Source organism: Salvelinus sp. IW2-2015, unplaced genomic scaffold, assembly GCF_002910315.2.
Source record: "Salvelinus sp. IW2-2015 unplaced genomic scaffold, ASM291031v2 Un_scaffold2724, whole genome shotgun sequence".
NCBI classification, from domain to species: Eukaryota; Metazoa; Chordata; class Actinopteri; order Salmoniformes; family Salmonidae; genus Salvelinus; species Salvelinus sp. IW2-2015.
Window position 1 is genome coordinate 70,326 of NW_019944029.1, and position 12,755 is coordinate 83,080.

Genomic DNA, 12,755 nt, shown 5'->3' on the forward strand with positions numbered 1-12,755 from the left:
CGGAGCCCCTGGATCCTACACCTCACATCAACGCTCTGTGGGAGCCCCTGGATCCTACACCTCACATCAACGCTGTGGGAGCCCCTGGATCCTACACCTCACATCAACGCTGCGGGAGCCCCTGGATCCTACACCTCACATCAACGCTGCGGGAGCCCCTGATCCACACTACTATCACGCTGTCCTATTTACAACATGGCATTTATTACTCTTCTGTGGTGAGATCAAAGAGTCCCGATAGTCTGAAAAGTGCTCCACCTCAAAATATCCATCCCCATGTCAGACAGGCTTTGTTTTAATAGTTTACATATTTATTACGTAGCCTCCTTAGAAAAGTAAACCTCATTTGAAGTGAGACAGTAACCTAGACAGTTGAAGAACCACAAATTGGAACCACATCTGCCGATGTGTTATCTGATACAGATTAATGATTTAAATGTGTTTTGGTCACGCGGTTTTGTGTTTGCTACGCCACAAAAACCACATTTCTGATTATATAAAACTAGACACATTACTAATGGAGTAGAGTTGTGACATGTTGTTTTATTTTTTTTAATTTTAATTATGCAAATGTCACACCTGTGGCCGGTGAATTATTTAAATGAGAAGCCTTGGATGTCTCCACAACGCAAAAAGGGAAGTCAAACATTAATGTTGACAATATGCAACATTCATTCACTATTTATTATGGTTCTAGACAAATGGTTTGATGAGCAGTATATGGTAAAGAATACAACAGTGCTAAGTTATGGTACCAGACATTACAGGACGACCCTAGCCATTCAGACTACCCTAGACCATCACATACCCTCAGAGCCATTCACAGACCACCTTCAGAGCCCATTCACAGACCACCTCAGAGCCCATTCACAGACCACCTTCAGAGCCCATTCACAGACCACTTCAGAGCCCATTCACAGCCACCTTCAGAGCCCATTCACAGACCACCTTCAGGCCCATTCACAGACCACCTCAGAGCCCATTCACAGACACCTCAGAGCCCATTCACAGACCACCTCAGACCCATTCACGACCACTCAGCTCACTGACACCTTAGACCATTCAAGACCACCTTCAGAGCCCATTACAGACCACTTCGATCCATTGACCTAGCCCATTCAAGGGCTATACCGTCGTTAAATCCTGGCTCTAATAAACGCATCGCTGGCTCTAACGTTAAAACGCATCGCTGGCTCTAAGTAAAGCACGCTGGCTCTAAACGTTAAACGCATCGCTGCTTAAACGTTAAAAACGCATCGCTGGCTCTAAACGTTTTAAACGCATCGCTGGCTCTAAACCGTTAAAACGCATCGCTGGCTCTAAACGTTAAAACGCATCGCTGGCTCTAAACGTTAAAACGCATCGTCTGGCTCTAAACGTAAAACGCATCGCTGGCTCTAAACGTTAAAACTCGCATCGCTGGCTCTAAACGTTAAAACGCATCGCTTAGGAAACATAAGGAACTTATCTTTATATCACGAGAAATAAAAATGGGTTAAAATTACTACCACCTGTTATAGTAAGGTGTTATTAAAGGTTCCCACAGCCATATCTCCATGTTTACAGAATCTGGCCACTTATAGGGTTATTAAAAGGTTCCACACCATATCTCCATGTTACAGAATCTGCCACCTTTATAGGGTTATAAAAGGTTCCCACAGCCATATCTCCATGTTACAGAATCTGGCCACCTTATAGGGTTATAAAAGGTTCCCACAGCCATATCTCCATGTTACAGAATCTGCCACCTTTATAGGTTATTAAAAAGGTTCCCACACCATATCTCCATGTTACAGAATCTGGCCACCTTTATAGGTTATTAAAAGGTTCCCACAGCCATATCTCCATGTTACAGAATGGCCACCTTTATAGGTTATTAAAAGGTTCCCACAGCCATATCTCCATGTCAGAATCTGGCCACCTTTATAGGGTTATTAAAAGGTTCCACAAGCCATTCTCCATGTTACAGATCTGGCCACTTTATAGGGTTTATTAAAAGTTCCCAGCCATATCTCCATGTTACAGAATCTGGCCACTTTATAGGTTATTAAAAGGTTCCCACAGTCATTTATCCCATGTTACAGAATCTGGCCCTCTATAGTTATTAAAGGTTCCACAGCCAATCTCAGTTAAGAATCTGGCCACCTTTATAGTTTTAAAAGGTTCCCACAGCCATATTCCATGTTTACAGAATCTGGCCACCTTTATAGGGTTATTAAAAGGTTCCACGCCATATCTCCATGTTACAGAATCTGGCCACCTTTATGTGTTATTAAAAGGTTCCCACAGCATATCTCCATGTTACAGAATCTGGCCACCTTATAGGTTATTAAAAGGTTCCCACAGCCATATCTCCATGTACAGAATCTGGCACCTTTATAGGTATTTAAGGTTCCCACAGCCATATCTCCATGTTACAGAATCTGGCCACCTTTATAGGTTTATTAAAAGGTTCCACAGCCATATCTCCATGTTACAGATCTGGCACCTTTATAGGGTTATTAAAAGGTCTCCCACAGTCATATCTCCATGTTACAGAATCTGGCCACCTTATAGGTTTTAAAAGGTTCCACAGCCATATCTCCATGTTACAGAATCTGGCCACCTTTATAGGTTATTAAAAGGTTCCCACAGTCATATCTCCATGTACAGGATCTGGCCACTTTATAGGGTTATTAAAAGGTTCCCACAGCCATATTCCATGTTACAGAATCTCCACCTTATAGGGTTATTAAAAGGTCTCCACAGTCATCTCCATGTTACAGATACTGGCCACCTTTATAGGGTTATTATAAAGGTTCCCACAGCCATATCTCCATGTTACAGAATCTGGCACCTTTATAGGGTTATTAAAAGGTTCCACAGATCATATCTCCATGTTACAGAATCTGGCCACCTTATAGGGTTATTAAAAGGTTCCACAGCATATCTCCATGTTACAGAATCTGGCCACCTTTATAGGGTTATTAAAAGGTTCCACAGCAATTCCATTTACAGAAATCTGGCCACCTTTATAGGTTATTAAAAGGTTCCCACAGCCATATCTCCATGTTACAGAATCTGGCACCTTTAGGGTTATTAAATGTTCTCCACGTCATATCTCCATGTTACAGAATCTGGCCACCTTTATAGGGTTATTAAAAGGTTCCACACATATCCCTGTTACAGAATCTTGCCACCTTTATATAGGTATTAAAAGTTCCCACACCATATCTCATGTTACAGAATCTGGCCACCTTTATAGGTTATTAAAGGTTCCCAAGTCATATCTCCATGTTACAGAATCTGGCCACCTTTATGGGTATATTAAATCCACAGCCTATCTCCATGTTACAGAATCTGGCACCTTTATAGGGTTTTAAAATGTTCCCAAAGTCATATCTCCATGTTACAATCTGGCACCTTTATAGGGTTATTAAAAGGTTCCACACCTATCTCCATTGTTTACAGATCTGGCACCTTCTTATAGGGTTATTTAAAATGTTCCACAGTATCTCCATGTTACAGAATTTGCCACTTTAAGGTTATTAAAAGGTTCCCACAGCCATATCTCCATGTTACAGAATCTGGCCACCTTTATAGGGTTATTAAAAGGTTCCCACACCATATCTCCATGTTACAGAATCTGGCCACCTTTATAGGGTTATTAAAAAGTTCCACAGCCATATCTCCATGTTACGGAATCTGGCCACCTTTATAGGTTATTAAAAGGTTCCCACAGCCATATCTCCATGTTACAGATCTGGCCACCTTTATAGGACTTAAAAGGTTCCCACAGCCATATCTCCATGTTACAGAATCTGGCCACCTTTATAGGGTTATTAAAAGGTTCCCACAGTCATATCTCCATGTTACAGAGTTTGTTTACGGAAGACAGACGTAAGAAAGCTGGGTCTCCGATAGGGAAGTTCGTCTCGTTTTACTGACCCTGTCGTTTTCAACTAGTTAATGAACAAATCTTTTGATTAATTTCGTTCATTTGAGTCAGTAAGGCCAGAGTATACAGGACCCCTACCAGTGTTGCAGTCCTCCGGTCTCGAGACCACATATTGGTCTGGTCTCGGTGTTGGATACAATTTTACTCGGTCCTGATTCGGTCTCGGACAGCGAGGACTCGTCATTTCTTCCACAGACCAGCGGAGTACAAAGCTAGTTTATCAACTCCCATTCAGGCATCCCATAAAACCACTTCACCCAGGCCAAATAACTCACACTGCTTTCATGACACAGTCATATCGTATGTTACGGCCTGTTTAAACCTAGGCTTCCTACTTCAGGGGAGAGTGAGGGGAATTGTTTGAAAGTTGTTCTCACTAGGCTATTAGTAATGCGAGACCGAGGGAAGTTGGAACATAGTCTTTTTATATATAAACATGTATATATAAACATGTGTGGGGTTTGTGACTATTTGCCCTCGCAGTGAATGTGTTCACCATTCTGAATGACTCAAATAATTCATATGTTCTTCTGAAATATTAACAAAGAATTACTGGACATTTTAAAGTCTTATTTTTTTGTGGCGATTTGACAATTACAAACATGGTGTTTAATTTTACTCGCATTCTTTTTGTGGTATAAGTCTTGGAGTCCTCATCTCCCTCCCGGTCTCACTGGCCTTTCGGTCCTGGTCTTGACTCGGTCTCGCTTTAGGTGGTCTCGAACACAACACTGCCCTCTACCGGCGAACAATCAACTGAAAACTCGACAGTCATAATTCTACAAGCCTCTCGTTCACCATAAGTGGATCATTTGAGTTGTCATTTGTAACAGACTTGGAAAACTATGCTTTAAAAACAATGCACATTTGTTGATTGCTAGTCATACAAATAATATTATTTATTGGTGCATTTGAAACGAAGTAGTTGGCCGCAACCGGACTAGATTGTTAACGATTCTTGGCGGAATGAATTGTTTGACTGCCGTGAGGGTGATAAGCACAATATCGTTCGCAAACTGCAGCAACCCAAACGATTCGTGCTCGTTCGTTGAGCAGTTAAAAAAAAAAAAAATCTGTGTCCATTACAACATCAATAATTAATTGCATTCATTATTGATTCTCAATTATCAGTTGTAAAACATGTATCTTTCCTTCTCTACGCTTCCTGCACCGTGATCTGTTGCCTGCGCGCATGTATGACTGACAGTGTCGGTCGGAGAGCACGAGTCACCGGAGGAGCGCAGTATTAATCCACATTCATTACGGCCAGCGGGTCAAACTAACGACTACAACGAACGAGTCATTTAGAAAAACAAATCATGACTCTTGAAAATCAGTAAAAAAATAAATTTAAAAAATCGTTCAAAAATAATAAATCGTTCGCGAACTGCAGGTGCTGGGTTTAAACAGAAAGAGTTGCAGTACTCACTTAAACGCAGGCACTGTTTAGATTTAGGTGAAGGAACTCAGTAATAATCTAATATGATATAAAGAGGTGCTGGAACTCAAGCAGTAGAACATGTGAGGTTTTCGGTACTCGGGTCAAGTGAGCTCCTGCCCAAGTCAAGCACTGCACATCACAAAACCAACGTCACTGAAAAACACAGTCGGCTGCAACGGCGTTAAAAACCGGTAAAACAGTGTATATTTTATCTTTTGTGATATTATTTTGATGTGATATGAAAGTTCAGGGAGTTATGTTTCTAGAACCGGACTGCAGTTGAGACTTAATTCACGTTTAGATGGAGTATTTGGCTGTCGATGCTGCCATCGCCTCTACACAGTACATGTACGGTTATTCAACTATAATGAGTAACGTTAGGCTCCTTTATTCCATTATTAGGCTAGTGGCGACCATTGCAATCCTTGTCACTGATTTAATTTATTTCGGGGGACGAATACAATGATTATGGAAGCCTTTTCCCAGCCCAGCCTAATGATGTTAGCGCGCCGTGAGACGAGAGGTCTAGGTTATCAAGATATCAACTTACCGGCCAGGCGAAACTGAACTGCAAAACAATCTTGGATCTTTCGTTCTTCGCCGAGTTCTTCAAAGAAAATGTATTCCCTCCAAGGACAGGGGTAGAACCGGACCCGAAGCTGCAAGGTCCCGCAGCCGAAACCCGCGACTGGTATTCCTTCAAACACACTTTAAAATACGTATCACACTCATCCATCCTGCATCTCCGATCCCCGGTGATCCGTGAGCCGTCACAACACAGCCCGCTAAGAAGCTCGCCGTTCAGGTTGTTCATCGATAAAATCTCCAACTCGAACTGACCCGTTCCCTCCGCCACCTGTTGGTAAAAGCAGAACGAAGAAACGGTGAAACCGCTGGAAATTGACAGAACGATCGGTTATGTAACCGCACAACGCCTCTACAAAAGATGCAAACTAATTGAGCCATACAAGTTATGGAAAACAACTCAGACATACTAACAAATGTGAACTGGCAAAACTAAAATGGGATTGTTTCACTTGGGGAAAAGGTTTGCAGCCGATCAATACAGCCAGTTAAAACCCACACAACCATAGAACGTAGGGACTCCTAGCTAACTTGATCTGTTAACTAGCCTATTTAAAAAGTCGCCTACTGACGAATCAATGCGTCCAGAGAAGCTGTCTGAACATATTCCACAATGTGCAACTAAAGTAATCCACATACCTTTGCACAAAAGCACAACAATAAGGCATGTAAGCAAAAATCAGTAACTCCAACAACTGAGCCCCTTCTCAAAATCATGGCTCTGGTGTTGCCTTGCCGCTCCGCTTGGAAACTAGACGGTGTCTGGCCGAGTCACCGTACCAATGCACTCCTCCGATTTGAACATGCACAGAGGAGAGAACAAGACTTTGTCCAACAAGCCACAGCTTTGCAACACAGAGGAAAAATGCTTCCTTTTGCGTCCTTCGTATGTCCTTCGGCTCAAGTTCTTCTAGTTTGGTAGTTCGTATCGTTATATTCCGTTTTTTATCCACTTCTTCGCAGCGAAAAGTGTCTAGCTATACACCAGTCATGTGGGTTGCTGCACTATCTGTCCACGACTGAACGTAGTGTTTGGTAGGACTACAAAGCCAGTTCAACCAGGAGGGGGTAGGACGCTGACGGCCGTTATATATTCATGGGACAATGACAACTCCTCCTTGTTGAATATTGAGTAGGCCTGTAATCTACTTAACCTAATGTCGAGAAATTGCGTCAAAGGCTCTCTTCTATTTCCCCCTGAAAACGGGAACATCCGATTGGCTGGGACTCGGCAGAAGCTTTAGAGAATGCCAACATGGTGTCCTAAAAAAAAAGGAAATGAGTTACCTCTGGTTCGTTCAGCCATTCCTATGAATGAATGGGACAGAATCGGGTTTGGGGATAAACACAGAAAGTAAAGTGTGAGGTTAACACAAGTTTAGGAGATCTTATACGTTTTGTTCTATGAGATAATAGCAGTCAGTTAACATGACTTTTATGACTTATGAAGCATCTGTGTTATTTATGTGCTTTTTTTTGTATCGCATAAATGCTTAAAGATTAATCGAAAGTGACGTTGGCTGATGAATACTATCTCATAGGACAAAACGTGTAAGATCTCCTTAAGCCTGTGTTTACCGCAGACCTTACTGTCTGTGTTTGTCCCCCAAAAAACTACAAAAAACAGTATTAATTTCCCCATAGACTCTGTCAAAACGAACCATGACAGAGTGAGTGCCTACAAAAAGATGGCATTACTATTCCTCTCTATAATCTACCGTACTGCTATTCAAACCTAAGAGTTATGATTCTGCATGTTATTTTTGTTGTTGTTGTTGAGTTGAACAACTATTAGGAAAGGAAATAGAACATTTAGTCAATTAGTTGTAAATAAAAATAAAAACATTTTAAAAATCAAAATCAGCCTTAAAAAGTAGGTTAAAGTACATAATATCAATATTTTCCTTCCTGCATATTTAACAAGGTATGTGAAATATGGGCTTATCAAAATAGATGATAAATTAGTCCCATGAGTGAGTCTGGGAATTCAGATTAGGCAGAAAATAAACAGAGAAATTCCTTGTTTCTGGAACCATGATTTGTTCTTTATGATGTGGAACGCCGATAATGTCTGTGTCCCTAATGACACCCCATTCCCTACATAGTGCACTACTTTTCACCAGATCGTATAAGGAAGAGGGAGCCATTTAGGATACAGCTAATGTCAAATCTAAATGTATTTGTTGTCACATGCTTTTGTAAACAACAGGTGCAAACTAACCGTGCAATCAATGCTTACTTACGGATCCTTTTCCAGCAATGCAGAGAGAAAGATAAAGATAGAAAATGAAATAAAAACATTGAAATAGTGACACAAGGAATAAATACACTGTAAATAACCAATAACAATAATGAGTCATCATAATAACATGGCTATATACAGGAAGTACCAGGTAATAACATGGTTATATACAGGAAGTACCAGGTAATAACATGGCTATATACAAGAAGTACCAGGTAATAACATGGCTATATACAGGAAGTACCAGGTAATAACATGGTTATATACAGGAAGTACCAGGTAATAACATGGCTATATACAGGGAGTACCAGGTAACAACATGGCTATATACAGGAAGTACCAGGTAATAACATGGCTATATACAGGGAGTACCAGTAGTAACACTGGCTATATACAGGGAGTACCAGGTAATAACATGGCTTATATACAGGGAAGTAACAGGTAATAACATGGCTATATACAGGAGTAACCAGGTAATAACATGGCTATATAAGGGAAGTCCAGGTAATAACATGGCTATATACAGGAAGTACCAGGTAATAACATGGCTATAATACCAGGATACCAGGTACTAAATGGCTAATACAGGAACAGTAATAACATGGCTATATACAGGGAAGTACCAGGTAATAACATGGCTATATACAGGGAGTACCAGGTAATAACATGGCTTATATACAGGGACACGCAGGTAAATACATGGCTATATAAACAAGGGAGTACAGGTAATAACATGGCTATATACAGGGAGGTACCAGGTAATGCACATGGCTATATACAGGAATATACAGTGTGTGGGTAGTGTCCAGTGGTGTGGGTAGTGTCCAGTGTGTTGGGTAGGGTCCAGGTGTGTTGGTAGAGTCCGTGTGTTGGGTGAGTCCAGTGTGTGGGTAGAGTCCAGTATGTGGTAGTGTCAGTGTGTGGGTAGATCCAGTGTGTGGGTAGAGTCCAGTGTGTGGGTAGTGGTCCAGTGTGTTTGGGTAGTGTCCAGTGTGTGGGTAGAGTCCAGTGGTTGGTGTGGTGAGAGTCCAGTGTGTTTTGTAGAGTCCAGTGTGTTGGGTAGAGTCCAGTGTGTTGGGTAGAGTCCAGTGTGTTGGGTAGAGTCCAGTGTGTTGGGTAGAGTCCCAGTGTGGGTAGGTCCAGTGTGTGGGTAGAGTCCAGTGTGTGGGTAGAGTCCAGTGTGTGTGTAGAGTCCAGTGTGTTGGTAGAGTCCAGTGTGTTGGTAGAGTCCAGTGTGTTGGGTAGAGTCCAGTGTGTTGGTAGAGTCCAGTGTGTGGGTAGTGTCCAGTGTGTGGGTAGTTCGGTGTGTTTGGTAGTGTCCAGTGTGTTGGGTAGAGTCCAGTGGTGTGGGTTAGAGTCCAGTGTGTTGGGTAGAGTCCAGTGTGTTGGGTAGAGTCCAGTGTGTTGGGTAGGTCCAGTGTGTTGGGTAGAGTCCAGTGTGTTGGTTAGAGTCCAGTGTGTTGGTTAGAGTCCAGTTGTTTTGGTTAGAGTTCAGTGTGTTGGTTAGAGTCCAGTGTGTTGGGTAGAGTCCGAGTGTGTGGTAGAGTCCATGGACAGAGGTCCAGCTGTGTTGGTTAGAGTCCAGTGTGTTGGTTAAGTCCAGTGTGTTGGTAGAGTCAGTGGTGTGGTTAGAGTCCAGTGTGTTGGTTAGAGTCCGTGTGTGGTGTAGAGTCCAGTGTGTGGTAGGTCCAGCGTGTGGGTAGAGTCCAGTGTGGTTGGGTAGAGTCCAGTGGTGTTGGTTAGAGTCCAGTGTGTTGGTTAGAGTCCAGTGTGTTGTTTAGAAGTCCAGTGTGTTGGGTAGAGTCCATGTGGTGGGTAGAGTCCAGTGTGTGGTAGAGTCCAGTGTGTTGGGTAGAGTCCAGTGTGTTGGGTAGAGTCCAGTGTGTTGGGTAGAGTCCCAGTGTGTTGGGTAAGAGTCCATGAACAAGAGTCCAGTGTGTGGGTAGATTCCAGTGTGTAGGTAGAGTCCAGTGTGTAGGTAGAGTCCAGTGTGTAGGTAGAGTGCAGTGTGTTGGTCGAGTCCAGTGTGTTGGGTAGAGTCCAGTGTGTTGGGTAGAGTCCAGTGTGTTGGTAGTGTCCAGTGTGTTGGTAAGAGTCCATGAACAGAGTCCAGTGTGTGGGTAGATTCCAGTGTGTGGGTAGATTCCAGTGTGTGGTAGTCCAGTGTGTGTAGAGTCCAGTGTGTGGGTAAGTCCAGTGTTGTAGGTCCAGTTGTGTGGTAGAGTCCATGACAGAGTCCAGTGTGTTGGGTAGAGTCCAATGGAAGATCCAGTGTGTGGTAGATTCCAGTGGTGTGGTAGATTCCAGTGTGTTGGTAGATGTCCAGTGTGTGGTACAGTCCAGTGTGTAGGTAGAGTGCAGTGTGTTGGTAGAGTCCAGTGTGTTGGGTGAGGTCCAGTGTGTAGGTAGAGTCCAGTGTGTTGGGTAAGTCCAGTTGTGGGTAGAGTCCAGTGGTGTGTAGGCCAGTGTGTGGGAGTCCAGTGTGTGGTAGTCCAGTGTGTTGGGTAGAGTCCAGTGTGTGGTAGGTCAGTTGTGTAGTCCAGTTGTGTTGGGTAATGTCCAGTGGTGTGGGTAGGTTCCAGTGTGTGGGTAGTGTCCAGTGGTGTTGGGTAGAGTCCAGTGTGGTGGGTAGTGTCCAGTGTGTGGGTAGAGTCCAAGTGTGTTGGTAGAGTCCAGTGTGTTGGGTAGAGTCCAGTGTGTTGGGTCAGAGGTCCAGTGGTGTTGGTAGAGTCCAGTGTGTTTGGGTAGAGTCCAGTGTGTTGTTAGAGTCCAGTGTGTTGGTTAGGTCCAGTGTGTTGGTTAGAGCCAGTGTTGGTTAGAGTCCAGTGTTTGGGTAGAGTCCAGTGTTTGGTTGAGTCCTGTTGTTGGTTAGAGTCAGTGTTGGTAGGAGTCCAGTGTGTTGGTTAGAGTCCAGTGTGTTGGGTAGAGTCCAGTGTGTTGGGTAGAGTCGCAGTGTGTTGGGTAGAGTCCAGTGTGTTGGGTAGAGTCCAGTGGTGTGGTAGAGTCCAGTGTGTTGGTTAGAGTCCAGGTGTGTTGGTTAGAGTCCCAGTGTGTTGGTTAGAGTCCAGTGTGTTGGTTAGAGTCGTGTGTTGGGTAGAGTCAGTGTGTGGTAGAGTCCAGTGTTGTGGTAATGTCCAGTGTGTTGGGTAGAGTCCAGTGTGTTGGTAGAGCCAGTGTGTTGGGTAGAGTCCAGTGTGTTGGTAGAGTCCAGTGGTGTTGGGTAGAGTCCATGTGTTGGTTAGAGTCCAGTGTGTTGGTAGAAGCTTTCAGGTGTTGGTTAGAGTCAGTGTGTTGGGTAGAGTCCAGTGTGTGGTAGTCCATGGACAGAGTCCAGTGTGTGTGGTTAGAGGTCCAGTGTGTTGGTTAGAGTCCAGTGTGTTGGTTAGAGTCCAGTGTGTTGGTTAGAGTCCAGTGTGTTGGTTAGAGTCCAGTGTGTTGGTTAGAGTTCCAGTGTGTGGGTAGAGTCCAGTGTGTGGGTAGAGTCCAGTGTGTGGGTAGAGTCCAGTGTGTTGGGTAGAGTCCAGTGTGTTGGTTAGAGTCCAGTGTGTTGGTTAGAGTCCAGTGTGTTGGTTAGAGTCCAGTGTGTTGGTAGAGTCCAGTGTGTGGTAGAGTCCAGGTGGTGTGTTAGAGTCCAGTGTGTAGGTAGAGTGCCGTAGGTGTGGGTGAGTCGAGTGTGTGTAGAGCCAGTGGGTGTGGTAGAGTCCATGTGTTGGGTAGAGTCCAGTGTTGGGTAGAGTCCATGAACAGAGTCGTGTGGTGGTAGATTCCAGTGTTGTAGGTAGGTCCAGTGTGTAGGTAGAGTCCAGTTGTGAGGTAGAGTGCAGTTGTGGGTAGAGTCCAGTGTGTGTTGGTAGAGTCCAGTGTGTTGGGTAGAGTCCAGTTGTGTTGGTAGTGTCCAGTGTGTTGGGTAGAGTCCATGAACAGAGTCCAGTGTGTGGTAGATTCGCAGTGTGTGGGTAGATCCAGTGTGTGGGTAGATTCCAGTGTGTGTAATGTCCAGTGTGTGGGTAGTGTCCAGTGTGTGGGTAGAGTCCATGGACAGAGTCCAGTGTGTTGGGTAGAGTCCATGGACAGATTCCAGTGTGTGGCTAGATCTCAGTTGTGGCTGAGTCAGTGTGTAGGTATTTCTAGTGTTGTGGCTGCGTCATGTTGACCAGGTGTTGCTAGCGTCAGTTCAGTGGTAGGTTCAGGTGTGGCAGCTCATGTGTTGTAGAGTCCAGTGTGTTGCTAAGAGTCCAGTTGGTGTAGCGGAGTCCAGTGTGTTGCGTAGGTCCAGTGTGTTGGCAGGCTAGTTTGAGTTCCAGTGTGTTGACGGTAAGAGTCCAGTGTGTTGTAGTTATCAGTCGTGTGGGCTAGATGTCCACAGGTGTGGCGTAGGTCCAGTGTGTTGGGTAGAGTCAGTGTGTTGGCGTAGAGTCCAGGTGTGCTGGTCCGTGTGGTGGCAGGGTCCAGTTGTGTTGTGTGTTGACGAGCTCCAAGTGTGTTGTAGAGTCCAGTGTCGTTGGGTTAGAGTCGCAGTGTGTTGGTTGAGTCCAGTGGTTGGTTAGAGG

The 12,755-nt window shown here is 44.1% G+C and overlaps 1 long non-coding RNA gene across 1 annotated transcript in view; it reads right to left on the reverse strand.

The window, feature by feature from the left end:
* The window catches only part of LOC112074626 (uncharacterized), a 62,755-nt gene extending 55,745 nt beyond the window's left edge, over positions 1-7,010 (reverse strand). The window contains exons 1-2 of the long non-coding RNA XR_011477050.1: positions 6,603-7,010; positions 5,929-6,234 (exon numbers count right to left, since the gene is read on the reverse strand). This is a non-coding gene — a long non-coding RNA (uncharacterized lncRNA). The remainder of the gene's footprint in view (positions 1-5,928; positions 6,235-6,602) is intronic.
* Between the last annotated feature and the right edge of the window lie 5,745 nt (positions 7,011-12,755).